We start from the raw sequence: 26,724 nt of genomic DNA, 5'->3' as shown, positions 1-26,724 counted from the left end.
ATATGCCTTCGGCTCAGGTCATGATCCCGGGGTCCTGGGATCAAGCTCTGCATCGGGCTCCCTGTTCCGTGGGAAGCCTGCTTCTCCCTCTCCCACTCCCCCTGCTTGTGTTCCCTCTCTCGCTGTGTCTCTCTCTCTCAAATAAATAAATAAAATCTTTAAAAAAAATAAAAATAAATCAAATAGAAATAAGTGGCCAAGGGATGAGTGCCAACATCAACACATACCCTGCTGAGTGCCCACGCACATGGTAAATGGGTATCCACCGGAGCTGGCCAGACCGGAACAACACTATCTAGTGTAAGTATAGTTCAAAAGCTGATAGCGTGTTCAAAGGCCCCCAAACTAAAAACCACTGTAAAAAGAAAGTTCCTACAAACATATTTACTGAAAATGCTAAACTTTTCCATCTGTGATGGCAATTTCTAACCTGCAACTGCATCTGGACATCCACACCAAGCTATAGACAGGCCAAGAATCCCATCGTGTGCTCCACACATAGGCTGAGCACCAGAAGTAGCAATGTTAGAAAACTCACATCTTTGGAACTTTCCAAAATATGTGATCGTGAAAACCTCTGACTAGGTTTCTTGATTTAAAAATACATATTTTATTTCACTTGCTTATACATGGGTATAAAAATAGTTAAATTCTACCTTAATTTCCAAAGTTGAGATGCGACAATTATAGGTTAATTAAATCCTATAATATTTACAATAACTGTGTTGAAGAAAACTAATGCACACTCAATCCGATATTTAATATTAAAGAGCTGGTGGTGGAAGGGCGACTCTTGGGCACAAGTATATTAATATTTGACAGGCCAGTCTGGGGAAGCAGCCTGGGGGTTACCACACCCAGAGTGGACACACGTGCCTCTGGTCAGAGTGCTGGGCCATGCAAATGATGAGAACCTGAAGCTCACCTTTTCAGCATCAAGTGTGGGAAGAAGATGTTTGCTTCCACACAAATCAAGAAAAATGTTCTGCTGGGACGCCTGGGTGGCTCAGATGGTTAAGCGTCTGCCTTAGGCTCAGGTCGTGATCCCAGAGTCCTGGGATCCTGTTTCAGTGGGGAGCCTGCTTCTCCCTCTGCCTCTGCCTCTGCCTCTCCCCCTGCTCACTCTCTCTCTCTCTCTCTGCCTCAGATGAATAAATAAAATCTTAAAAAAAAAAGAGAAAGAAATGTTCTGCTGAACAGAAACAACAGATACACGAAGCAAAGAGAGCACAGTGGAAACTATAAGGTAGGGAATGGATGTGACTGAGAAATGGCTCCAGGGGTCTGTGCACTCTGGGGAGAAGAGGAGCCAAGACCAGAAACCACCGGGGGAAGCAGCAGCCTCGGAGGTGGCGGCCAGGGCTGCTCCAAGGACCAGGGCCTGCCCCAGTGCCTGACCTTCGTAGTTCTAGAACTCCCACTCTGCCGTGTCCTCTGAGTAGAATTACTATTCTATTATTACCTTATTTACTTTTGCTACATGTTTAGGCATGAATTTATTACATTTTAAGGCCATATTTTTATCCAAATGCAAAAACTTCTATTTGAGAAAACTGTCGTTTCACAAAATTTTGGTTTCTAGTCAGCTCCGCAGGAAGCCCCCCTCTCTCAGCTGAGGCATATCCGTACTTAGGGATACAGCAAAGAGCTGGACTGGATTCCTCTGTGCCTTCATTACTCTAACGATTTATCTTCCCTACTTGTGATTTAAGTTGAGCTACATCTTACTTGGAGATTGGAAATTGGAAACCAAAGCACATCTGCTGACAAAAGGGTGTTCCAAGAACTGGAAAGCCCGGGGAAAACCAAAAAAGGGAAGCATCAGATAAACAAAGAAAATGGCTCCTGCCAGCAAGAAAGTACTAAACATAACATGGATGTAGGAAAATGAGCTCGACATCAAGTCCAGCAGGGAAATTAAAAATATCATTTAAGTAATGCCAATAAAAGATGAGAGAAAACCATAAACAGACAGGTGTGCTCTGTTGATAAAAAAAAAAAAAAAGTTTTCTGGCAATACGTGTTTATGCAAACATTTCAGGACAGGCTCTTTTCACGATACCTGATGGCAAATGCTCAGCTAGGAGAGAGGGCCTATGGATGACGCACTGACAAAGTAAAGAAGAGAGGAGACCCTATTCTTCTCCAAACAAACAGGCAGATCATAATCATGTATGAAAAGCCCCACTTGAGAGAAAGAGAGAGACGGGGGGGTGGGGGGGTGGTGATGAGGACACAGGACAGACGGCTGGCCACAGGCGCACAGCTGGAGAAGAACCAGATTAAACCCCAGTATAAAACTTGGGTCTTAACGCCTTTAGGAAAACAACAGCTATGGAGGCCCAGCACTGCCAATATTCCTTGATTTAGGGATTTTTTGTAAAGCACTCCTTCAACCCTGACTATGCAAAGAAGCTGTGCCTCTCCTGGCCCAGGGCCAGAGTCCTGCCGTCTGGGAGGGAGACAGGCTGAGGCCCAGGACATTTGGCAAGCCACAAAGAGTCACATCCAGGTGGACGCGGCCCTGAGGCTGAGCCTGGACAGGAGGCAGAAGCAGCTGCACACGTGTGATAAGGTTCATTTCCCTGGAGGATCAACTTTACTTGAAAATATGAGTGAAAAACATAAAGCATGGCCACATGAAGGACTGGATTACAATATTTAAATCAACTTTTAGAATAAAGCATGAGATTTCACAAAGCCCTGGCTCTTATGTCAATGCCTCCCTCCCCAAATCTCTCCAGCAGACTCCCCCGTTTCTGACTGTGGTTTAAAGGCAGGGGCTGTTCAGGTGCTGATGCGGACACTCTTCTCTCCTCCACACACTCATGCTGGCCAATCGCACCCCCTCCCAAGACCTCATCCAGCAGACCTGTACCCATGGGCCTCTATATTCTGAGCACTGCAGCACCACCCTTCCTGAGCTCCCAGACCACCTCGCTCAGTCTGTCCTGCTACACAGGTCCCTCGTATTTAATGCAGCCAACATGGAATTTGCCGTTCTCGGTGTTCTCGTTCCTAGTTGACACATCTCTGCCTTCGCCACAACCACCTGCTCCCACCTCAGGAAGAGCCACTAGCACTGAGCCAGCCACCCCCCAGCAGGACCGTCCTAGCCTCCCTGATTCTCACAACCATTTACTGACCAAGACCTGTTGGTTTCAGCACTCCCGATCCAACTCCCTGTCACCACCACCTCTGTGGATATAGGGTGTACATTTTTTTAAATATTTTATTTTATTTTTTTAAGTCATCTCCACACCCACTATGGGGCTTGAGATCAAGTGTCACATGCTCCACGAACTGAGCCAGCCAGGCGCCCCACAGTGTACATTCTGTTGCTAGGGAGATGCTCTCAGATTCAGTTTACTTATCTGCAGTCTTTCAGATAAAATAACCCATCTTGAGCTTCTAGTCCAAACCTTACATTTTACACATACGGAAAACCAGGCATAGACAAGCAATGTGCTTATAAGGTCCCCAAATTACTAAGAAATCAGCAACAGATTAAAGAGCAAAACTGATGACATCCACACACAGGAGAAATATATACGGACTAAAGCCAACGTATTTTGAAAAATAAGCTTTTTTCTGTAATACATCCAGCATGATGGAATACTACGCAGCCCCACAAATAATAATGAGGAGTGTCCATGTATACTACGGTGTAGGCCTCACAACATGCTGTTTAAGTTTAAAAAACAAAAATATGATGGAGAAAAGCTGTATTGTAAGCTACCAATTTCTAAGAAAGAGGGCTGTGTGCACATACGTACATTAAAAATAGAAATGTTACCCATGGAGGAAGGAAGAAACAGGGTATAAAGATTAGGAACAAAAGCCTCATTTCTGAAAATATTTTATTTTGATTTGGAAAAATGAAAATGTTTTATAAACTCACAACGAAATTTTAAAAGAAGCTATTCCTTCAAATTCAAATAAAAAATGGATATGACTGTGTAAACAAGTTGCTGGCACACTAAGGGGCTGGCTCAGTGACTTTAAAACTTAATTTGGCAAAATATCCCTAGGGATGTATACTCTAAGGACAAAAAACCCTGCAGGAAACCCTAAACTATTTTCAGGAATCATACTGTTGGTAATATATTGGCACTGTTATTCTAAAATATCACATAGATTTTATAGGATAAAACAAGTAACGATGCTAATGCTTAGAAACCAAGGTTTTCAGCATTAGAGAAAAGAGATATCAATATGAACACAGAGAAGTAAAAACCAAATAATACCAAATTTGAAACAAGCAACAGTATGAACTCATGATATTCTCACTTAAAAAGCCTATTTGCCAGGCCATCTGTCCAAAAGGCCTGGAAACAATAACAGCCCGGTAGCAGTGAGTCTCCCCAGCGCCGAGAGTGTGGTCTCAAGATTTTCTACAAAAGGGAACCAGAGCTGCTCAGAGAAAGAGGCAATGCCAGGTCTGGGGCAAAGAAGTTTAGAAGGAATCTGAAACATGTTACCAGCACAGAACACAAGGGAAGGAAGAGTGTGGGGCACATCAAAGGACAAAGGAACCCACTCAACGAGGCTCCGCTGGTCATAGTGGCTCAATGTCAGCATCTCCAAGAATCCTAACTGCGAGGGATTTAAACATACCACAGAGGACTGATTTCCTGAGTTTGTCAAACTACTTAAAACAGTCACTGGTCACTTCGGGAGTGGCCAGAGAACCATCTCACTGTTTTGAGATCTGATAAAGAGAAAGAACCAGCATTGATCCTCCCTTTTCTATTTGAACTGCCCTTTAGGGTAACCAAATACTTAAGGAGGGGAAGTTTCTATCTATCAAAGTATTTCAGTTACTCAAGGCAAAGTAAATGACGAAGCGTGTAACACCATCATTTCATGACTTCCAGTGACTGAGGCCAGGCTGGCCCTGAGCCAGGAAGACCTGCTGAGGGCACACAGCACCGCCTCCTCTGCAGGGCCTGTGCTCCAAGGCCGCGGGCAAGCCCCTGGGTCTACCCACCACGTCACAGGAGATGCAGCAGGCAGAAGAACAGGCTCTGTGGAAAGGGCAAAAGTCAACACAGGGAAACTTCTGACTACAAACAAGCAACTAAGAAAAAAAACGCACAGAAGAAAAGGGACAGGGAGGGGTTGTCGAGTGCGGAACAGACTGAAGGGCAGCGTCCGCTGGCTGCCATTGTTTGAACCCCACTCCACACAAACTAAAAAACCCAAGACAGCTGGGAAAAACTGAGTAGTCCTGTGATCATGAACGATTTTTAAATAGCAGTTTTCTTGATATTTACCAATTTATCAAAAATAGCTATATATGAAATCTCACTTTGGACGCAAATATTTCAAATCCGTTTTATATTTATTTTACTGTTCTAACATATTAAAGAGTTCTTAATTTCAAGTATAAAATGCCACTCAGTCACAAATTAGAGACTAAAACAGGGTATCCTGTTTCCTCTCAAACTCCTAGAGAACGATGGGTACAGAGCAAACAGTTCAAGTATCAAAAGATGCAATCCTAAGCTGAGTAGGCCTCCAGCCTGGGCCACTGGCAACTTCATGGCAGTGGGCGTCCTGCTGGGAAGGGCGAGCCTTGGAGCTTCTGGAGGGCAGGCCTAGGAGGCAGAAACCCCTAGCCCTGCCCTGGGTTTCAAACACATTCATCATTACTGGGCCATCAGGTATAATGGCACCTATTCTCCAAGCGTAATGCTGGTTTAAAAAAATGAGAAATAAGTTAGACACACACAAAAATACGGTGCCATGTGTGCGGAAGATACTCAAATACATCTGTCACAGAGTGAAACTGCTAAAGCCAAAAATGAGTAAGTTCAAGATGTGTTTTAATCACTTTATTTTTATGAAAAGCAAGCAAGTTCCAGCTGCAAAAAGAAATCTATACAAATTAAAATTTTCCAGTGACATACCCGGGTGTCATATGCTGTAAGGAAGATACAGCAAAGCTCAGTCTGCGAGGAAGAGACTTCGATAAAGAAAGAAGCGAAGCAGTGTGAATCTTATCCTTCTTCAAAGAATGTAGTGGAGTCTCTTACCTGGGGAGTAAGAATAATACTTGGTCAACTCCACTGGGAACATTTTTCCAGATTTTAAAAACAGAATTCCAAAAATGTAAATTAAAAAAAATGATCAAGGAAGAAGTTTAAAGAAAACATTTTAACCACTCTACAGAAAACATGTGCTTTGGATTTTCCACATTTTTTTAGTTGGACACAAAATACAAAGTCTGAATATGTTCAGACTATTTTAATTTTAAAATAATTTTTATCATGAAGTATTGCACACATAAAAAGCACAGGCAACACATACGTCCAGTGCACAAACACTAGTCCGACTACCATCCAGGCCAAGGAAGGAAGAGAACGCTGCTGAAACCCCAAAAACTCTGGGTGCCTCTCTCCGACCCCAAACCCCTTCCTTCCCCTGTGAGCAGCAACTACCCTAACCTTTACGGTTATCACTTTACTTTTCTTTAGATGTACCGTCCAGGCATGCAGCACTGATACAGCTTTCTTTTGCCAAAATTTGAATTTTATATACACAGAATTATATTTTATGTATTCTTTCATCTTGCTTTTTTTTTTTTACTCCACCTCTGCTGCCGTACCTGCCATTTATTTTCATTGCTGTGTAGTATTCCACTGTGTAAATATACCATAATTTACTTATGCATTCCCCTGTCCCCTAGGTAGTTTCTGCTTTGGAGCAAACACACACTACTAATAGATCTTCCTGGTGCAGCTATCTTAAGCACGTGAGCATGTATTTCTCTGGTGTACAGACCTAGAAATGGGACGGCTGGTTATTGAGTAAGTATAAATTCACCTTTGCTACATAAAGCCAAACTATTTCCCAAATCAGTTGTTACAATTTATACTCCCACCAGAAGCATATAAGAGAGTTTCTGGTGCTCAACTTCATCAACAAGATTTGTCAGGCTTTTTAATTCTTACTAACTGAATGGCCGTGTAGTGGTATCCTAAGAATTCTTTGTTAAATAGAATTTTACAATTATTTTGAATAGGGGTGCCTGGGTGGCTCAGTCCATTAAGCATCTGATTCTGATTTTGGTTCAGGTTATGACCTTGAGATGGAGCTCTGCTTTGAGCTATGTGCTGGGCATGGAGCCTGCTCAAGATTCTCCCTCTCCCTCTGCACCGTACCGCCCCCCCCCCCCCCCCCCCCCCCCCCCCCCCCCCCTATCTTTAAAAAAAAAAAAAAGAATTTTTACATTTCTTACATCTGTAAGAATTTTACATCTGACAATTGCTGCAATGCAATTTTTTTTTAAAGTAGGCTCCAAGCCCAGTGTGGAGCCCAAAACAGGGCCTGAACTCAGGGCCCTTAATCAACACCCAAGCTGAGGTCAAGAGTCAGACGCTTAACCAACTCAGCCACCCAGGCACCCCTGCTGCAATTCTGCAACAAGCACCTGTTCATTTTTCTAATGGTTACTGTGCTACGGTCTCGCATCAGATTTAATGAACTCCCCAATCTCAGTCCACCAGCTTCCAGAGACACTGACTCCAACCCCCAGGCACAGGCAGCCACGTGTCAGTCAGTCCTGGCCAGTGAAAGAATCCTATTCCCTGGTCAGAGCTGGTTTTCCCCTGTGAACATACAGAGTCAAATTAAGTCTTTTCTTCCTCCTCTGGGACAAGAGATTCTCTTTCCCAAAGAACTCGAACATGTGGAAAGCAACCTGCCAACTAGGACTACATATCCTGGACTTTATGTGAGCAAGAAATGAACTTGTTTATAATCTATTTATTTTGTTATAGGGCCTAGAGCTGCCCACCATATTACGTGAAATGGCACTCTAGTCCTGCTTTTTGCCTTAAAATATATTTTGTCTAACACTACACAATCTTGCTCTTGGTGTTTGCATAGTTTATTTTTGCCATCATTTTACTTTCAACATTTCTGAATCCTTTCAGATGAATCTCTTGTAAACAGTATACACTTGGAGTTTTTTAAAAAAATCTTGTTAAAAAAAACCTTGGTATCTTTGCCTTTTAAATGGAAAATTTACTCTATTTACATTGGAAGCCATTCCGAATATGTAGATTTAGTTCTACTATTTTGCCAGGGGCTATCTGCCTCCTTCAGGATTGTTATCATTCTAACCCCGCTTCCCAGTAATCTAGAAGCTACAGGTTCTGTTTTTATTCTTTTAATGGTAACTTTAGAAATCACAACGTGCAGGTTCTTCTCAAAGGCGACTGTATCTTTACCCTTCTCCTGGATAGCAAGGACTTAAAATATTATCTCCATTCATATTTCCAGTTTATGTCCTACCGTTGTGTATTTACACATGTGCACGAATTTTTGGTCACCATTAACGTTTTATGTAACATTCAATCATTTTGGCTAGAGAATCCTTTCCTTTCTCGTACTGAAGGTATCACTCCCAGTGCTGTGTGGCTCTCACTGCTGGTGTTGAGAAGCTGCCCACTGTCCCTTTGTAGATAATCATGTGCTTCACTGCCCTGTGTTTGGGTGTGGATTTTTTACTTACGATATCTTGTCAGCCATTTGTTGAACATCTTAACACAGCAGTTTGGCTTCTTTTAACTTTCCAGAAAAATTTCAGCCATCGCCTTTTCAAATACTGCTTCTGCACTGCCCCTCTCCTCTCAGAACCCAATCACTAATTCCTGTGTCTCCCACCTTCCCTTTGTGATTCTTGCATTTCCATCTCTTTGCTTCTCATTTTTCAGTTTGATCTACTAAAATGGTACATTACATGGATTGATTTCAGTGTTAAACCAATTTTTCATTCCTGAGATAAACCTCATGAGCATTATGTAATATCCTTTTTATATGTTTCTATATGGATTCTATTTGCTACAATGCATGGAAGACCCGTGTGTAAGACAAATGCACTTGGTGGTTTTCCTTTCTTGTAATGTTTTTGTCTAGTCTTGCTTTCAGGGCAGTGCTGGCTCACAGAATGAGATAGGAAACATTCCCTCCTCTTCTATTTTCTAGAGAAGTTTTTGTCAGATTAGTATTCCTTCTTCTCTAAGTGTTTAATACAATTTACCAGTGAAGTCATTTGGGTCTGGAGTTTTCTTTGAGGCAAGGATTTTTTTTTTTTTAAGATTTTATTTATTTATTTGAGAGAGCATGAGCAGGGGGGAGGGGTGGACAGAGAGAGAGAGAGGGAGAAGCAGACTCCAAGCTGAGCAGGGAATCCGATGCGGGGCTCGATCCCAGGACCCGACCCTGAGATCATGACCCAAGCCAAAGACAGAAGCTTAACTGACTGAGCCACCCAGGCGCCCCAAGGATTTTCATTACCAATTCAATTTCTTTTATAAACATAGAGTAATGAAAGTTATATATTTCTTCGAGTGAGCTTTGATAGTTTGTGTTTGTCGAGGAATGTTTTCATTTTATTTATCAAATCTATTGGCATAAAATTATTCACAATTTTACTCTTACTACCCTTTCAATGTCTGTAGGGTCTGTAGTGGTACCCTATTTTACATCCCTGTTATTGGCATTAATGTTTCCTTCTTTTGCCAGCGATGACAGATTTTTCTGGATATGATAGTTATCTTTCAGTTATCACAATTTACCTGCAAATACTATTATGCCACTTTAAGTATAGTGATACCATATTTCCATTTCTCCCCTCCCATCCTTTATACTACTGTTTTCATTTATTTACCTCTACAAGTATTATAAGGCCCATCATATATTGTTATTTTTGCCTTAAATAGCCAATTTTTTAAAAAAGCAATTAAAAGTGAGAATATTTATCCATCTATTGACCATTTCTGGTTCTTTTCACTCCTCTCTGAAAAAATTTCCATCTGGTGTCATTTGCTTCTACCTGAACTTTCTTTAAAAATTTTGTGTAGTGCAGATCTGCTGGCAATAAATTCTGTCAGCTTTTCTTGGCCTAGAAATTGCGATTTCACTTTTATTTCTGAAAGATACTTTCTCTGGGTACAGAATTCTAAACTAACAGGTTTTTCTTTCAGTGCTTTAAACATGTCACTGTGTTGTCTTCTGGCTAGCACGAGCTTGAACCAGATGTCAGCTGTCATTTCTGTCTTGTTCCTCTATAATGTCTTTTCTTCTTGCCTTTTTTTTTCCCCCCTCTTTAGCACTGGTTTTTCAGCAATATCATTATGCAGTACATTGGTATGGTTTTCTTCATTTATTCTATTTGGGGTTTTTGAGCTCTGTGGTTTGTAGTTTTCATCAAATTTGGATTTTTTTTCCAGCCATTATTTCTTCAAATGCTGTTTGCATTCCCTCCTCTTTTGGAAGTCTAGTTACATGTATCTGAGAACAGCTAATTTTGTCTCACAGGTTCCTAAATATTGTTATCTCTCTTTAGTCTTCTCTATTCTTTTTGCTTTTTTTTTATCTTTTTGTTTTTTAAAGATTTATTTATTTATTTGACAGAGAGATAGAGAGCACAAGGAGGCAGAGTAGCAGGCAGAGGAAGAAGAAGAAGCAGGCTCCCCGCTGAGCAGGGAGCCTGAAGCGAAGCCTGATCCCAGGACCCTGGGATCATGACCTGAGCTGAAGGCAGACGCTCAACCAACTGAGTCACCCAGGTGCCCCAGTCTTCTCTATTCTTTTTGCTGTATTTTGGATCATTTCTACTGCCATGTCTTGAAGTTCACTAACCCATTCTTCTGTAATACCAACCTGCTGTTCATCTCTCTATTGCATTTTTCATTTCAGGTATTTTATTTTTCATCTCCAAGTTTTACTTCAGCCTTATTTTTTTTGTATTTTTCATTTTGCTAATTATGTTCATTTTTCTCTACACTTTTGATGTGTGCAACTTATTTGTAACAGTTATTTTAAGGTCCTTGTCTGTTATTTTGGGTCTGTTTCTATTGGTTGATTTTTCCCCTGGTTAGTATCAGATTTTCTTGCTTCTTTGTATGCCTGGTAATTTTTATAAGATGCTGGACACTGAAATTTTTTTACGCTATTGGCAACTGGATTTTATCATATCCTTTTAAATATAATTGGGACTTGGGGCACCTGGGTGGCTCAGTTAAGTGGCTGACTCTTGATTTTGGTTCGGTGACGATCTCAGGGTCTTGGGATCAAGCCTGGCATTGGGCTCCGCACTCAGTGGGGAGTCTGCTTAAGAGTCTCTCCTTCTTCCTCTGCCCTCCCCGCCCCATGCATACACACACTCTCTTTTACTCTGTCAAATCAATCAATCAATCAATCAATCAATCAATCTTTAAAAATAAATAAATACAGGTGGGACTTTGTTCTGGGAACTTACCTGGAACCAGTTTGGCAGGTCCACAGCAGCCCTTCTAGAGCTAATCCAGCCCCACTACTGAGGTGAGGGGAGTCTACCTGATGCCCTAATTGGAAAAGCTGCTCTGAAACCACCCTAACGAAGATTTAAAAACAAGCCTTAAAAGGACCTAACTGCTATTACCCTAGGTGGTGGGAACGCAACTATCTCAACCCTGTGTGATATCCACAAATTGTCCAGTCTACTCCTTTCTGGTGGTTCTTTTCCTGGCTTTGAGGTGTTTCTCCTCCTGTATTTGCTGGTCAGTATTCAGTCAAAATCTCAAGGGGGTCCTTTTACAGATCTCTGGAGGTCTCTAAGTAACCCCCTTCCTCTCCTATGCTTTACCCCCCCACCCAAATTCTAGCTGCTTTGTCCTCCCAAACAGTGAGTGTTTGTCACTTCAGTAAGGCCTGTGGGCTCTGGATTCTCTCTTCCTGCCCTGCAGTGTGGAAACTGTCTCTAGGCCAAGATTTGCAAATTATGGCCTGGGGCCAAATCTAACCTACCACCAGTTTTTTTAAACAAAGTTTTATTGGAATACATCTACACCCATTCGTTCACATACTTAGTACGAAAGCAGACACAGAGTTGAGTTCATAGTTGTGACAGAGATCATATGGTCTGAAAAGCCCGAGATATTTACTGTCTGGCCCTTTACATAAAAATTTCATGGACCCTGATCTAGAGGATAAGCTGGAATAACTGTAGGGCTCATTTATTTCAGGGAACACAGTCCTAACCTGTCTGCTGACCAATGTCTAGAACTGTTGTTTCATTTACTTTTGTCTGGTTTTCAAGTTGTTTAAGATGGCAGTCAGGTTTGGAACTAGGGTAAGGTGAGTGAGATACTTGCCTCAGATACAAATTTTAGGGAGGAACAAAAAACACTCAGTAACAGATAAAAATCAAAATGAATGAAAAAAATCCATGAGAAACAAAAATATTAAAATTTTAAATAAAGATAGTACCAGTAACAGTGCTGAACTGAGCCATATTGGAACTGAGACAAAACAAAAAATCATTAATTCTGATCCTGTCTATATTTAAAATTTGATTTTTTTTCATTATGGATCTATTTGCATCAAATTTGGTTTTCTCAAAGCACTGTATTAAAATGTTTATTTTGAGGACACTGGGTGGCTCAGTTGGGCTTCTGATTCTTGATTTGGCTCAGGTCATAAGATTGAGCCCCACTTTGGGCTCTGCACTCAGCAGGGGGTCTGCTTGAGGATTCTCTCTCCCCCTGCCCCTCCTTCCACTAAAATAAATAAAATCTTTAAATAAGTAAAAAAAATTTTTTTTTAATATTTTAAGTAATCTCTACACCCAACATGGGGCTCAAACTTACAACCCTGAGATCGAATCACATGCTCTACCTACTGTGCCAGCAAGGCACCCCTAAAATATTAATCTCAATTATTGAGCTTTCTGGTGCCCCCTTCAATTCTGCACCTGAGGCAAGTGCCTCACTTGCCTCACCTTGTCCTGGTGGAGAGTAAGTCTGGTCCCTGTTACTCAGTCATGGCAGAAATGCAGGACTCACAGGTAACTTTCTTACTAAGCACATCACACTAATATAACTATAAGAATTTATCAGAAATGGAAAATTAAGTGTTTTCTTTCTCAGAGATATCTTAAAACAGAAAATGCTTCAATATGAAATGCTATGCTCAAAATCCTTCTATTTGCAACTAAAGTCTTTTTTTTTTTTTTTTTTTTAAGATTTTACTTATTTGACAGAGTGAGAGAGCATGAGCAGGGGGAACAGCAGAAGGAGAGGGAGAAGCAGGCTCCCCGCTGAGCAGGGAGCCTGATGCGGGGCTCGATCCCAGGACCCTGGGATCATGACCTGAGCCGAAGGCAGACGCTTAACTGACTGAGCCAGCCAGGTGCCTCTAAAGTCTTTTTTAAAAATATTTTATTTATTTGTCAGCGAGATAGCGTGCACAAGCAGGGGAAGCAGCACACAGAGGGAGAAGCAGGCTCCTCACTGAGCAGGAGCCCGATGCAGGACTCACCATGACCTGAGCCCAAGGCAGATGCTTAACTGACTGAGCCATCCAGGTATCCCAATTTGCAACTGAAGTCTTATATGTACATATTCCCACACATACCCACTTTGTAGGCAGGGAAATACTACAAGAATATAAGAACTTTCCTAAAATTGGGGCACCTGGCTGGCTCAGCTGGTAGAGCATGTGGCTCTTAATCTCAGGGTTGTGAGTTCAAGCCCCACGTTGGGTGTGGAGCCTACTTAAAGAAATTTAAAAAAATTAAAAAATAAAAACTTTTGTATAATTACTAAATACATGCACACAAAAATACTATAACTGTAAAACAATACTGTAATTATACAATGTCAGGGTGACATATTTATATTATGGGGTATACGAAAAACAGCCATCAGCAGCAACTGCTACCAAGTCAATTTACTAACTGGTGAAAGTAGGTGCCAGGGTTCTCAATATATCAGTTCAATTAAAAGCAAATCAAGCAACAAACTACCATTCCAGATTCTGCAGGATTACCACCCTGCTGGTGCTCCTATCTAGTAAATGCAGCAGGAAAGCACTAGGCAAGCACAAGCAAAAGGACTGGCATGGTTGCGAGAATAAAAGAACTTCCGCCATAAGCCAACTTTTACGTATTCTGCGTTTACTTCATTTTCTAAAAGCACAAGTGCAGGAAAATGTTTTCAAATGTAATGACCTAAAAAAGCTTTTCCCTTATATGGTATTAAGTTTAGTGGAGAAACAAAGCCTATGAAATTAAAATTTGTAATTTTTATGAAGAGATAGTCAAGACTCATGAAACTAACAATCAGACACTGTTCGAGTTCATAAAGCATCCCCTCACCCCCAAATTCCCTCTTCCATCTGTTCCTTCTGACCTGGCCTTGGGTATGAGTCTAACCCCACCCAGCCCAGTGCAGCAGTCCTGCCCTCCCCTGCCAAGACCCTGACTCTGCGTCACAGTGTCCTGCTAGACACTTCATCCTCAAGACTCCATTCAAGTATTTTGACACCTACCATTTACACTCAACTCAGTTTGTCATGAAACTTTAGGGCAGAGATCATGCTAAATTTTTATCTGTAGCCTCCCTCCACCCCCGGCACCTAGCAAGATGCCAGGCACACTTGGCAGGCAACTGTTTTCTACAACGTTAAACATCTCTAAGCATCTTTCCGAGAACCTTCCCTTCCTCAAGCCCTGATCTATATACTATAAGGACACCCATCATAAGACAAGCCTATACTGGCTCTGCTTCTTTCTCTCTCTCCCACCTGATTGTGAGCTTTCTGAAGACAGTAAAGTGCTTTTCTTAGGTTTGTATCCTCAGCACTTAGAAATTATCTACCACACAGTAAACATTCAATAGATATTAGTAGTTATTACATTATTCCTGTAATCACTCATTTATTCTTCACAACTCTGTAAATATCCTCCTTTACCGCCCCCTCCATTACAGAGATGAGGAAACTGGAACAGAAAGATTCAGCAATTTCCCAACATTACACATCAGCAAGCGACAGAGTGGTCTGCCTCTTAACATTTGTAACATCTATAACAGATAGTGACTAGATCAACAAAGGCACACTCACTGACTCATGATGTCATAAGAATTAATAAAGATTTATGCTGTAAAATCGAATTTGCCATTTGCACCTCTCAAATTATCTTTAAAAGGTTACCCCCAATGCTCCAAATCTCTCCTTGGACTATTGAGGAACTATAATGACACTTAGAAACTTGCCCAAAGTCACAGTCTCAAAGACCAGTGCTCCTGCCATGGTGACTTGAATGGCATACTCAACAGCTCAGACACCTGTAAATTCAAATCCTGGGTGAAGAAGCAAAATACATGCCTCAAAATTCCCAAAACATCAATAATGCCTAACTAATGCATTTGTCACTTTTGAAAACCAAGCACTTTTTTTATTGTTTTGAATGTCAGCATTGACATCCCTGAAGTTTATTTATTCCCTTAGGACTAACAGGACATTCACGACCAGATTCACCAAAGACAGGGCCTCTGGCTGAACCAAGGCCGTTTCTGACTTCAAGGAAGATACTGATATCTTGGCGAGGCTAAAATAAATTTCTCGCATCACTTAACTAATTATTTGCTTGGTTTCTAGCTACTTTAAATATGAGAACTGACTACAACTATTTAGCTTACTTTTGAAAAGCATTATCCAAATGGATTTGAACAAGGAGGAAAAATGCTAGTTAAGAGTGAAATGACTATCCCATGTTACTGGGTAATAGTTAAAATTACACTTGTGTGAAAAAAAACATGTTCTGGAGCTGTAATGCAGTGGTGAGTTTGGTTTTGTTTTTGGCAGTATGATAGGTTTCTCTGAAGTCTTGTCCACCTGAAATCATGGTCGAATATCCATTACCACTGCATACTTACTTTAGTCTTAAAATATGAATTGTCACATATATTGTTACAGATACAGTCACGTTGAAAATTTGAGATGTCTAGTGTAATATTTCTAGGATCTTTTTGAATCTAATATATTTTCTTTTTTTTTTTAAAGATTTTATTTATTTGACGGAGAGAGAGACACAATGAGAGAGGGAACACAAGCAGAGGGAGTGGGAGAGGGAGCAGCACGCTTCCCGCTGAGCAGGGAGCCCGATGCGGGGCTCGATCCCAGGACCCTGGGATCATGACCTGAGCCGAAGGCAGATGCTTAACGACTGAGCCACCCAGGCGCCCCTGAATCTAGTATTTTCATGCTACAAAAATTCTCTAAAATAAATCGACTTCCTAATCAATGTGATTCCATTTGCTAAAATTGCTGGACCCACCAGTACGAAGTTTCCTACATGACATCCAACTGATCACACTGTTTTAATGTAAGGGTGTACAAAAGTGTGACATCTTTCAGGTCACCTAGAAATTTTCATTTGATCAGTCTTTCAAATAAACCCTATTCTGCAATGTTTGCTTTTGCATAACTAATGTAGTCACGATTCACTGCAATTTACTTGGTGAATTTAAAGAGAGATTTGTTATGCAACATCAAATCTCTTAGGTTTCCCCCAAAATTAATCAATATTTTGAACATAAAATATTCTACTGTCAACACTTTTTATAAAAAAAAAAAAAGGCCACATTAATAAAATTTTCTACTGGAATAATATGAAAAGAAATCTAAATTTGTAGGTTAGATCAGTGCTGCTGAAAAACTCCAGGAATGACTCATTAGCCAGAAGTGCCCAGAGGGCAGGGAGCACCTGGCCACACTGTGGCCCCACAGCGCCACGCCACGCCTTACACACAGCCCCTGGCGCTGTCCCAAATGGTCCAGTGGTTGGGACCAAAGTTTGCCTTGCCAGGTCCCCCTGTTTCCACTCTCACAAGTGCCCAATAAATAATTCTGAATGACAGCACCCTTCCCCAGTCTGGGACTGTCCTGAGAAAAATGAAAGAGCACTTCCTATAAATTAAAATATCAAAAGAACTGGGGCTGGTTTTACTAGTTTCTCAAAACTACCTCATTTTCCTCAAAAATCTCTGCACTTGAATTCAAAGGATGCATTAAAGTCGGCTAGCCTCGCAATGTATTTGTTCACTTACAAGAAAAAGAACATGGAGAGCAAAAGAGAAAGGGCCATTCAGGACATAGTCTTCTGCTCTTGGCTGTTTCCAGCTCCTTGGTGGAGGGGTAAACACAAGAATTCAATAATTTGAAAAGATATTAAATTAGTAATGGAAAAAAGATTTCTTAGTTGAATCAAGAAAATAGTTGAAAACTTCCAAGACAGTTCTGTAAAGGACACAGAGCATCACAACCACCTTAGAGGGGCCTCTGGTGTCCTGTGCTCCTCCAACACACACTCCAGCACCTAGGATGGCCAGCACAGTACGGACAGGAGGGGACAAGACAGGGGCCCTGAAGACCGTCTATGGGGAAGGGGACACAGCACACATAACTGTGTGTGCACATGCGTGCGACATGAAAACTACCAAGGAAGCACGTGGTGAGCATGCCAGAGACACCCATTTAAGTGGGTACAGGGAAGGCCTCCCTGGGGAGAGGACATTTAAACCACAATCTGAAGGATCAGTAGAAATTAACTATTTCTGTAATTCTCAGATTTTAAAAATATAAACATAGATAAATACAGTAAGAAAAATCAAAGGTGTTGGGGCGCCTGGGTGGCTCAGTTGGTTAAGCGACTGCCTTCGGCTCAGGTCATGATCCTGGAGTCCCCGGATCGAGTCCCACATCGGGCTCCCTGCTCTGCAGGGAGTTTGCTTCTCCCTCTGACCCTCCCCCCTCTCATGTGCTCTCTCTCTCTCAAATAAATAAAATCTTAAAAAAAAAAAAAAAAGAAAAATCAAGGGTGTAAGAAGTGGCTCAGTACTATCAATTCAATACCTCACTTTATAGGTGACATTTCCTGACATTACACAGGAAAAAAAAATCACCTTATAATTTGAGAGTACCAATCTTTTTGCTGTACTTCTGCTTGATATTAATTAGTATTAACTAATGCACATACACACATATATGCACACATACACACTAATATATATCAAACACAAGGATATAAGTATATATATAACATAAATATAATTACATGGTATATTGATAAATATTGGTGATTGATAAATATGAACTAAATGAATGAAACGGGTTCTGGCCAGAGCTCAGAAAATGCGTTAAAAAAAATACTTTTCTTCTCACACTTCTTTTGCAAGCAAGGAACTAAACCTCTAAGCAATTTACTTGCAGGCATTAAAGTACATTTCAAAAATAGCTTTATTAAATGGGGTACAGAGCTGTTTCTCAACAACTCATAATAGAAGCCTTCTTCTGAATTAATGTTATAAACAGAATTTTTAGATGAGCACAATCTGAACTCAGGAAATGAATTTGTTTTACCAGATTTGTAGCTGCAAGTTGTAATAAACAATACCACTCATAATGATGAATGATAAAACCACCCAGCACTATTAGACATTTTCGAAATCCCAGGCAGAATAAAAAGGGAAACGATAGCTAGGAACTGTGGGCTGGGAGTTAAGGCTCTAAGCTGAGAAAAAGTCTGGGCAACAAGACTCCAGGCTGGAGTTGGAGGAAGAAGGCAATGCTGGCCAGGAGCGCATCCACCTGGGCTCTGACACTGCCCTCCAAGCCCTGGGGCTGGGTTTCGGTGACACAGGGCTAGGGTGATGAGGAAGGACTGAACAAGATTCTGTATGGAGGTTTTAACATTTCACAGTTTGGATGGTCAATAGTCCAGAACACAGAGTAGACGGCAGACCTGAGCTCCACCCTGACCCTGTCTTTGCAGACTGTCTCAACTCCACCTGCTACTAGAGAGACAGTCTCAGTACAACAGGGGAGTGACTCAGAAAATACAAGTCACCCGATTACATAGATGTCTTATGGCTGAGCATAAGCTGCACATAAAAGGGGTGCTTACTCCAACCTGAGGGTCTGAAGACCCTTGCAAAATAATCCTAATTAATGAACCTGCCTGAGAAATGCCATTTTTTAAAAATATTTTACTTATTTATTTGAGAGAGAGAGCACAAGCAAGGGGAAGGGAAGAGGCAGAGGGAGAAGCAGGCTCCCTGCTGAGCAAGGAGCCCAATGTGGGACTCGATCCCAGGACCCTGTGATCATGACCTGAGCCAAAGGCAGACGCTTAACCCACTGAGCCACCCAGACTCCTCAGAAATGCCATTTTGTAACATTTGCAGGGCTTCTCTAAGTGTGAAAATTTGTCATTTTTAAGGGTTCTAGAGGGGAGGGGGGAGGGGGATGGGTTAGCCTGGTGATGGGTATTAAAGAGGGCATGTATTGAATGGAGCACTGGGTGTTATGCACAAACAATGAATCATGGAACACTACATCAAAAACTAATGATGTAATGTATGGTGATTAACATAATAAAGGAAAATTTGTCATTTTTAATTGAATGTCCTTTTTTGACAAGTCAAGATACTGTTCTTCAACTAAAATAAGTTTTTATTCTTCTAAGCTAAAGAACAATTTTAAATTATACTGTTGAATTTATTTTTTGTGTATCACAGGCTTCTTATAGCAGTGCCTGATTCATTTACCATAAATTAGCGTGTGCTGCTGCACCTGGACTTACATGGTGGTGTGCAGTCAAAGAGAGTGCTGGTCTTCCCCCTGGGTTCTACTGCATCTCAACTGCCTGGGGAATGCAACACCAGCCTGTCTGTAGGACACTTTCTCTAGAGACCTGATGAAGGCAGACTCTTAGGCAGGGCATCTGGGTTACAGGATTCCTCACATACCAAGAAAAATCAGTATCCCCTAAGATCTGAAAGCAGAAATCTTTCTCCACCTGAAAGGTTACATCTAAGACTCTTTGATCCGGTTCTCTATGAGAGAAGTCATTTAATTCTCTCTCGCCTGAGGGTGACAACACGCGTGCCCTGAGCGCTTTATACATTTACCAGACGGAAGCCTCTAAAGACTGCATTTTCAATCGTATTCTCGCCATCTTGGACTGTCCCGTACTTTACCATGTGCCTCCTAAGCAACAGGATCCAGGTGCTGCTGGACCCGCACCTGGCCTTATTCCTTCTGTCATCTTTGCCCACCGTCCCCAAATCTGCAACAGCCCTACCAGTTTTCAGGGGCTCCAAAGTTATCCAGACACTTAACGGGTTCCTGTTATGTACTGAGCCTGAAATCCAACAGTGAGAAATGTGCCTCCTGCCCTCACAGAGCTCAGTGGTGGGGTGGGGTGGGGTGGGGGGGCACAGGAACCAAGTCCTGGAACGCCCTAGCTGCCTATAACCTGAGTACAAGCAGCCTTACAAGCTGAACCTCTTATTACTTGTAATAAGTAAGGTGTAATGTGTAAGCTGCACCTAATATTACTATGTTGTTTTGCCTTAGTGAACACAGCATTGTGACCTTGATTTAAAAGCTAACGATTCAGTTCACCCCCCCGAGACCACTGGGCACCTAGCCTCTCTGCAGAATACCACAGACAGGCAGAATGCAGCTGCAGAGCCACGACTCATTTCCACACACAGGCTGAGTGCCCTTGTGCTCAGGGCATGATCTCTCATCACAGCATGAGGCCTGGGGGGCAGAGGTTGTGCCCCGCAAGTCTCCGGCACACTGAGTAGAAGCTGGGTAAATGACAGAATAAAGAAGAAAGGGAAAGTAGGAACTTTTATAAATTAGAGAGTTCTATTCCTGTTATTACGTAGGCCTTTTTTTGATAAAAAGAAAAGCAAAAAACTGAGAACAAAACTCTTCTGTCAGGAAAGCGATCTTTAGGAAAAGAGAAAGCCAGGAGCCAGGTTTCTAACCCTAGATCTGGTTCTGACCTGCTGTGGGACCTTAACCACAGCTTCTTTGGGCCTCACTTTCCTCATCTGTAAAATACAGGGACTGAATGAGATGAAGATTCTTAACAAAGGCCTGCAAGTGAGCTACCACAAAATGCCTGCTGATGGGAGTCTGAAAAGCGGACTTTACTTTCAGGTTTAAAATCTAAGCTATATGATCTGAATGATCCTTAATACAGAGCATGGACTCCACAAGAGTGTGAATGTCCTCCCTGAGCCTGACAGGGCCCCCTCCTGGGAGGGACTGCCTCAGCAGCCGCCGCCATCCCCAGGGCTGCCTTGGACCTCCAAGGCAAGCTGTGCAGGTGCCTTTTTCAAAATATGTACAAACAGATATTCTAGTGCCATGCAGTCAAGGTATCAATATGGTTTAAATGCACAAGAGGAACTAGTTTTCAAAGAAACTATGCAACACAGATTTCTAACCAACAGCAAACAATCCTCTGGTAATGAAGAGAACAGGCCTTCGTGTATTAGTTTTACAAGTTTGGCATTTTGAATGCCGGGTCTTTCTAACCTGGGCCTCCCTCTCCAAAACCAATCCTCATGGTATCCTAGAAATATAAATTAGGCAGGGCGGCCTCCCTAGAAGTCAGGCTCTCTCAGAGCCCTGGGCTGTGTTACTGCAAAGAAGCTCTCCAGACAGACAGAGAGCTCTGCCAGAACCACACCAGCACACGGGGTTGCAGCTATGCTCTGGGATTGTCGAGGATTTCCAGCCCTCTGGAGGCGTAGACGTGCCAGCCCATTCTATACCACCCACAGACTGAGGTGTCGGGACACAGCACACCCAGGCTCGCTCCCCAACCTGAAGTTGAAAACCATCAAGAGACCATGGCAGATGTTAGCAGAGGAAGAACTGAGCTGAACAGACAAGTGGTAAACGAAGAAAAAGGATGTGATACACACAGAAAGCTGAATTTATTTACACTAATCATGAATGCAGGCTCTCAGCTAGAACATCTCACTTAAAACACCAGAAGGTTCAGTGCCCATTCATAAGCTTTTCAGAATGCACGCAGTTGCCATGGTAACCCTGACAGTATATTTCTTGGCATCGGACGTATAAATTACCACCCACAATGCATTTAATACAGTTTGGGGGGTCACCAATTCATAGACAAATAAATAAACGTGAATTCTGACTCTCAGCCTCCCTCTTAGATAAACAAAGAGGAGAGCTGGTGATAGTATCCAACTCACCCCAGGATAAGCAGAGCTCTGCACATCTGAAAACGCTCATCTGAAGGCAAATAAGAACTAAGGAAATTGGATTTCCTCATCCACTGCCGTATGGTTGAGATTTTGTGAAACAAAACGTTCCATGCCAGACTAATGACACTGTCATTGCTTAAGTTAAAGAAGCAAATCCATTCTACCTGTGACCATCTCTGGAACTCAACCATGTTCAGTAAGTCAAAGAACAAGCAGATCTCTTTAAAGAACATCTTTAATAATTTATTTAGATGGCATTCGTCAACACTAAATAAGAAGACTGTTCAAACATTCAAACTGTCCTTTAATAAGAAATCAAAGTTTTATTTCTTTGGTTCAGAAAAGATTGACTCAATCATAATTCTTCACCTTCAACAGGGATATTAATTAACATTTAAAATACATATTATGCATGATTTCTAAAGTCCTTACCTTCTCATCATCCACCATTTGAACACAGAGAAGAAAGCAGAATTACCATGGACAAGCTGCAAAGGCATCTTGAATCTCACATCCCAGGAAGCCCACCGCATGAGTAACTTCACAGAGCTGCTGCAGGACATGCCTGCGCTAGCTACAATGTTCGCAAAAATCACTCCCGCTCTGTCCCTAAACAGCTAAGTCCAGGGGAATATGGCCTTCATTACCTCCTCCTTCATACTGCAGGCCACAGTCCTTGGTAGGAAAGGAGCAAAAGACCTCACCACCAGTTGTTTCCATATTAACAGAGACTTTGGTGACCGCTGCATTGCAGTCTTTCTGAAAGCTACAAACCTCAGAAGCAAGAGCGCTGGAGAGAGACTCCCCTGGCACAGGAAGCTGCCTTTTAAATCACAAAGATTTTATAAGGATCTTTAAAAAAATGTTGCAAATACCTCAGTGGGGGGTGGCATTTCTAGATTTCTAACCTGTTTCCTAAAGGCTGACTGGTTTGTGGTTTTTACTGGAGGATGGTTTTGACAATTTATTGTGCTAAGAATGCTGAAATTAATGAAATGTGCATGATGACACACCATCTTTTATGCTCAAGTACTCTGTGAGAATCCCGCACATCTGCCACTTCATACAAGCTTTGAAGCCCCTCCTGAAAAGCTACTGGGAATGAACCATGACTTTCATTCCAGAAAATGCAAGTACAGTAAGAACTTCTAGTTCCTCTGTGGGCAGCAATCACCTTGAACAGCCAGCTACCTTCGCAGAAGAATAAAAACCATTACATGATCAGAGCCCTTGAAATAGTAAACCATTAACCATACAACCAAATTCAGAAAAAGACTTAAAATAGTAGCATGATTACTAAGTGACCTTTACTTTTCATTCATTCATTCAATATATTTAGCGAGCATTAACCAACCACATGCTGTGTGTGGAAGGGCTCATGAGTAAGGCAGAGCTCACCATCCTGGTGGTTACAGGCACTCCAGTGGGCAAGACCACTGGTGAACAAGTCACTCCAAGCATGAGGAGTTGCATGATGGAGGGGGGCAGACCTGGAGCTAGTCTGGGGATCCAGAACAAGCTCTATGAGGAAGGAGTATTTAACAGGAGCTAAAGGATGTGCACTCAGCTGGGAAAAGGGAGAGATGAGTGGAAAGCATCCTCAACATGGCACACACGTTCTTCACCACGCACTAGCGCATCCTCAGCAAGGGCGTGTTCCAGAGCCCGTCTAACCCTCCTAGCAGCCCCGGGCAGGCACAGCCCCCACCACGACTGACAGACAGCTGACTGTCTCCTACCTGAGGCGTAAGCATGCCCCAGGCACATGGTAGCCAAGGAGAGGTAACAATCTAAACCCTGCAGGGCGGCTCTGTGCCATGCTCTCACACCACAGTGCCCCTCAGTAAATGAGAGCCATCTTCTGGAGATTCTGGTGATGGCCTCCTGATGGGAAATACTAAGTGACCTCGTTCAGACGTGTTCTGTTCTACCCTAAGTTGAGTGCCCAGCCTGGCCCTGAACAGTGCTTGCTAAAATTGGGTGAATGAACACATAGACTGAGGAACCTACTGGTCACCCTCGTTCCGGTAACAGAAATGAACTGTCGTAACCCTGCAAACATACTATTTCCTCCGATGATGAGGATCCTCTGCTTCACCTTCCCTCTGTTTACCTAACCCCCCTTCATACCTCTTCTCCCAGGTAGTCTTACCGACTCCCTGGCGGCAAGGACCCTTCCTCTGGGCTCCCATCATCTCCCGCAGTCAGCACACTACACAGAAGGATCCCCGCCCCCGCCCCAAAGCAGTCACTTGTGTGGCTGCCGCGAATCACTGTGGCAGCCGGCGGTCTCAAGAGGGCTCGCCAGGATCAGCTGCCACCACTCCACAGGCAGGACTCAAGTCACTCTGTGAGACCACCACCAGCATCCTCTCCAGCAGCTGAGGAGACCTGGGCACGGAGGAGAGCCAGGATTCAAACCGAGCACCCAGGCTCCCAGCCCACACCTAACTACCCGATAGGCTGCTTTTCTAGGCACCCAGCAAAAGTTCACTAACATGGCCTTTACTCCTGGGAGTGGGAGATCAGATTTATGGAAATACTGCACCCTTCCTACCCTGATCTCTTCCCAAAAAGGTGTGATATGAATCAATGAGTATTTTCAACCAAACCAGATGCACCTCATGTGTAAATTCTTGACTGGCTGGGTAATCTCACAGCATGAGGTAGACGATCTGAGGGGAAGGCAAGAGGCAGTGTATGAGGAAATTTCTTTTTGCCATCATTGTGCTTTGTAGAGACTGACTAGTGATTTAACTGCCTCACAGGAACTTTTATCAAATGCCTCTGGGCGTATTCAGGTGCCAGTCTGGGCACTCCCCCACAGAAGACAGTCTGTAGAACTGTGCCTTTCAAATCAGAGATCAAGGCGGGTCCTCAGTGGCAGGCGCACCCCACCAATCCAACAGCTGCTGTGCTGTAATAGGGCTGGTCCCCTACCAATCTATTTGTCAGTCCAGGGACCCCGTGACTGGCAAGTAGGAATCCTGGGTTCTGGCCTGAGTGGGCTGTCCCAGGAAGGTCTGGAGGAACCAGTAGGGGTCTTACCCCAAGACTTTTGCATCTCCTGGAACAGACGATGCCTAGAGGGGGGGAGCCAACGCTGGCCCAGGGCTGAGACCCTTGCCCCACCCCCCAGCAATGAGAACTACTTTTGGGGTACTGTGCGCTGGTGGAGCGAGGCCCACAGGGGGCCTCTAGGGCCAGTGGTTGAGGTCAGAAGAAGGGGGTGATGAAAGGAGCATGCTACAGGACCATTCAAACCACTTTTCAGGCCAACCAGAATCTGAAAACTAAGGGCAGCAAGTCAATGGTCTCCATGGTCAGCATGGAAACCAGGTCCAGTGACTAACAGACCAGAGATCCCCACCTGCCTGTAGAGTGGCCTCCTCTTATCTCCACTTTATGGATGAGGAGGCAGCGAGGCACAAACAGGAGAAATCTTTATAAGTGCACCATTAGGTGTTAAAATAGTGTTGCTTGGCTGATAGCTGTCCGGTTGCTTTGGACTCGGCATAACCCTCCTGGCCCAGGCACGACCTGATCCGGCCTCCGCTCTGTTCACAGCGTGGGGCAGAGTGAAAAGGACACTGACTGCTTTCAGCAATTGCTTGCTCCTCTGAATCTGGGATTCCTGGTCTACAGGAAAGGAATAAGACCTATCCTACAAACCTTGCGGAGTGGATTTAATTTTAAATTGATCTAATACATGTGAAAGATTCCCAAAGTACAAGCTTCTCAAAATGTAAGGCACAACTGTTACAAAATATAGCCAGTATCTTTAAAGCACTCAATAATTTTCCAAGCTTAACTCAGTTTAAATACATGACAAGAGGCCTAAAGGGTTCTCACCACTAACTGGAATGACCATGGCAGAACATGAACCTTTATTAAATAGCAGTAATGAAATTCATAATCTAACTCAGGCAATCAACTAATATTGGTAATGTACATTTGCACAAATTTGATACAAATTATGGAAACATTCCTATAGGTCTCATTTGCACACCAAATGCTCAAGAGTATCACTAGGACCTTCAGGTGTTTATTACTTCAAAAATAGGCAACCCAGTTACCAGAATTACCATGAAAAAGAAAGGAATGAGTGGCATACAGCCTGAAGGGAAAATACACAAATCATTCACTGTCACTCCCCATGCTGCTGGGGTCAAAGAACAAAGGGTGTCCCCGAGAGGAAGCAGAGAGAACACAAGGAAAATATAAAATACAGACAGATTTAGTTGGCGTGGATAAAGATCAGACTTAACTATCTGCCCAAAATCTAAAAGGATACTCATCTGATAAGACCTTGTGATGTCCATCAGATGTTATCTGGTCTTAGGAAAAGAAGGATACTGTAATTCTAGCTGTTTCCCCGGCAACAGGGGGATCCAGCCTGAAACAGGAGTCACCAGGTCACCAACACAGGTCTTAAGAAGCCCAGTCAAAGGGAGCAAAGTCCCTTTACAAACATAAATGAAAACCTGAACAGCAGGTCAAAGAAGCATCAAAAGCTGATGCAAAGTCCTAGGTATAAGCCCAAGAGAAATGAAAACACAGGTCCACATTAAGAACCAGGACTCGCATGCTCCAAGCAGCATTATTCCTAACAGCCAAAAAGAGTAAACAGCCCAAATGTCTACCAATGAGCTAATGGGTACATAACAAGTGGTACATCCAGGGACACCTGGGTGGCTCAGTCAGTGAAGCGTCTGCCTTCAGCTCGGGTCATGATCTCAGGGTACTGGGATGGAGCCCACATCAGGCTCCTGGCTCAGCAGGGAGTCTGCTTCTCCCTCTCCCTCTGCTTGTGCTCTCTTTCACTATCTCTCTCTCTGTCAAATAAATAAATAAA

At 42.8% G+C, this 26,724-nt stretch overlaps 1 protein-coding gene across 5 annotated transcripts in view; it reads right to left on the bottom strand.

Annotated features, from left to right (window-relative positions):
* The window catches only part of TRAF3 (TNF receptor associated factor 3), a 111,022-nt gene that overhangs the window by 47,248 nt on the left and 37,050 nt on the right, over nucleotides 1-26,724 (bottom strand). For all 5 annotated transcript variants that reach the window (XM_025869318.2, XM_025869323.2, XM_025869324.2 and 2 more), the window contains exon 2: nucleotides 5,913-6,038. The gene's annotated coding sequence lies outside the window, so the exon portion shown is untranslated. The remainder of the gene's footprint in view (nucleotides 1-5,912; nucleotides 6,039-26,724) is intronic.

This window comes from Callorhinus ursinus, unplaced genomic scaffold (assembly GCF_003265705.2).
Source record: "Callorhinus ursinus isolate GAN/ISIS: 27379988/994484 unplaced genomic scaffold, GSC_fseal_2.0 scaffold8, whole genome shotgun sequence".
Lineage (NCBI taxonomy): Eukaryota > Metazoa > Chordata > Mammalia > Carnivora > Otariidae > Callorhinus > Callorhinus ursinus.
Note: the sequence above shows the minus strand (reverse complement) of the source record. Positions and strands in the feature narration are given on the sequence as shown.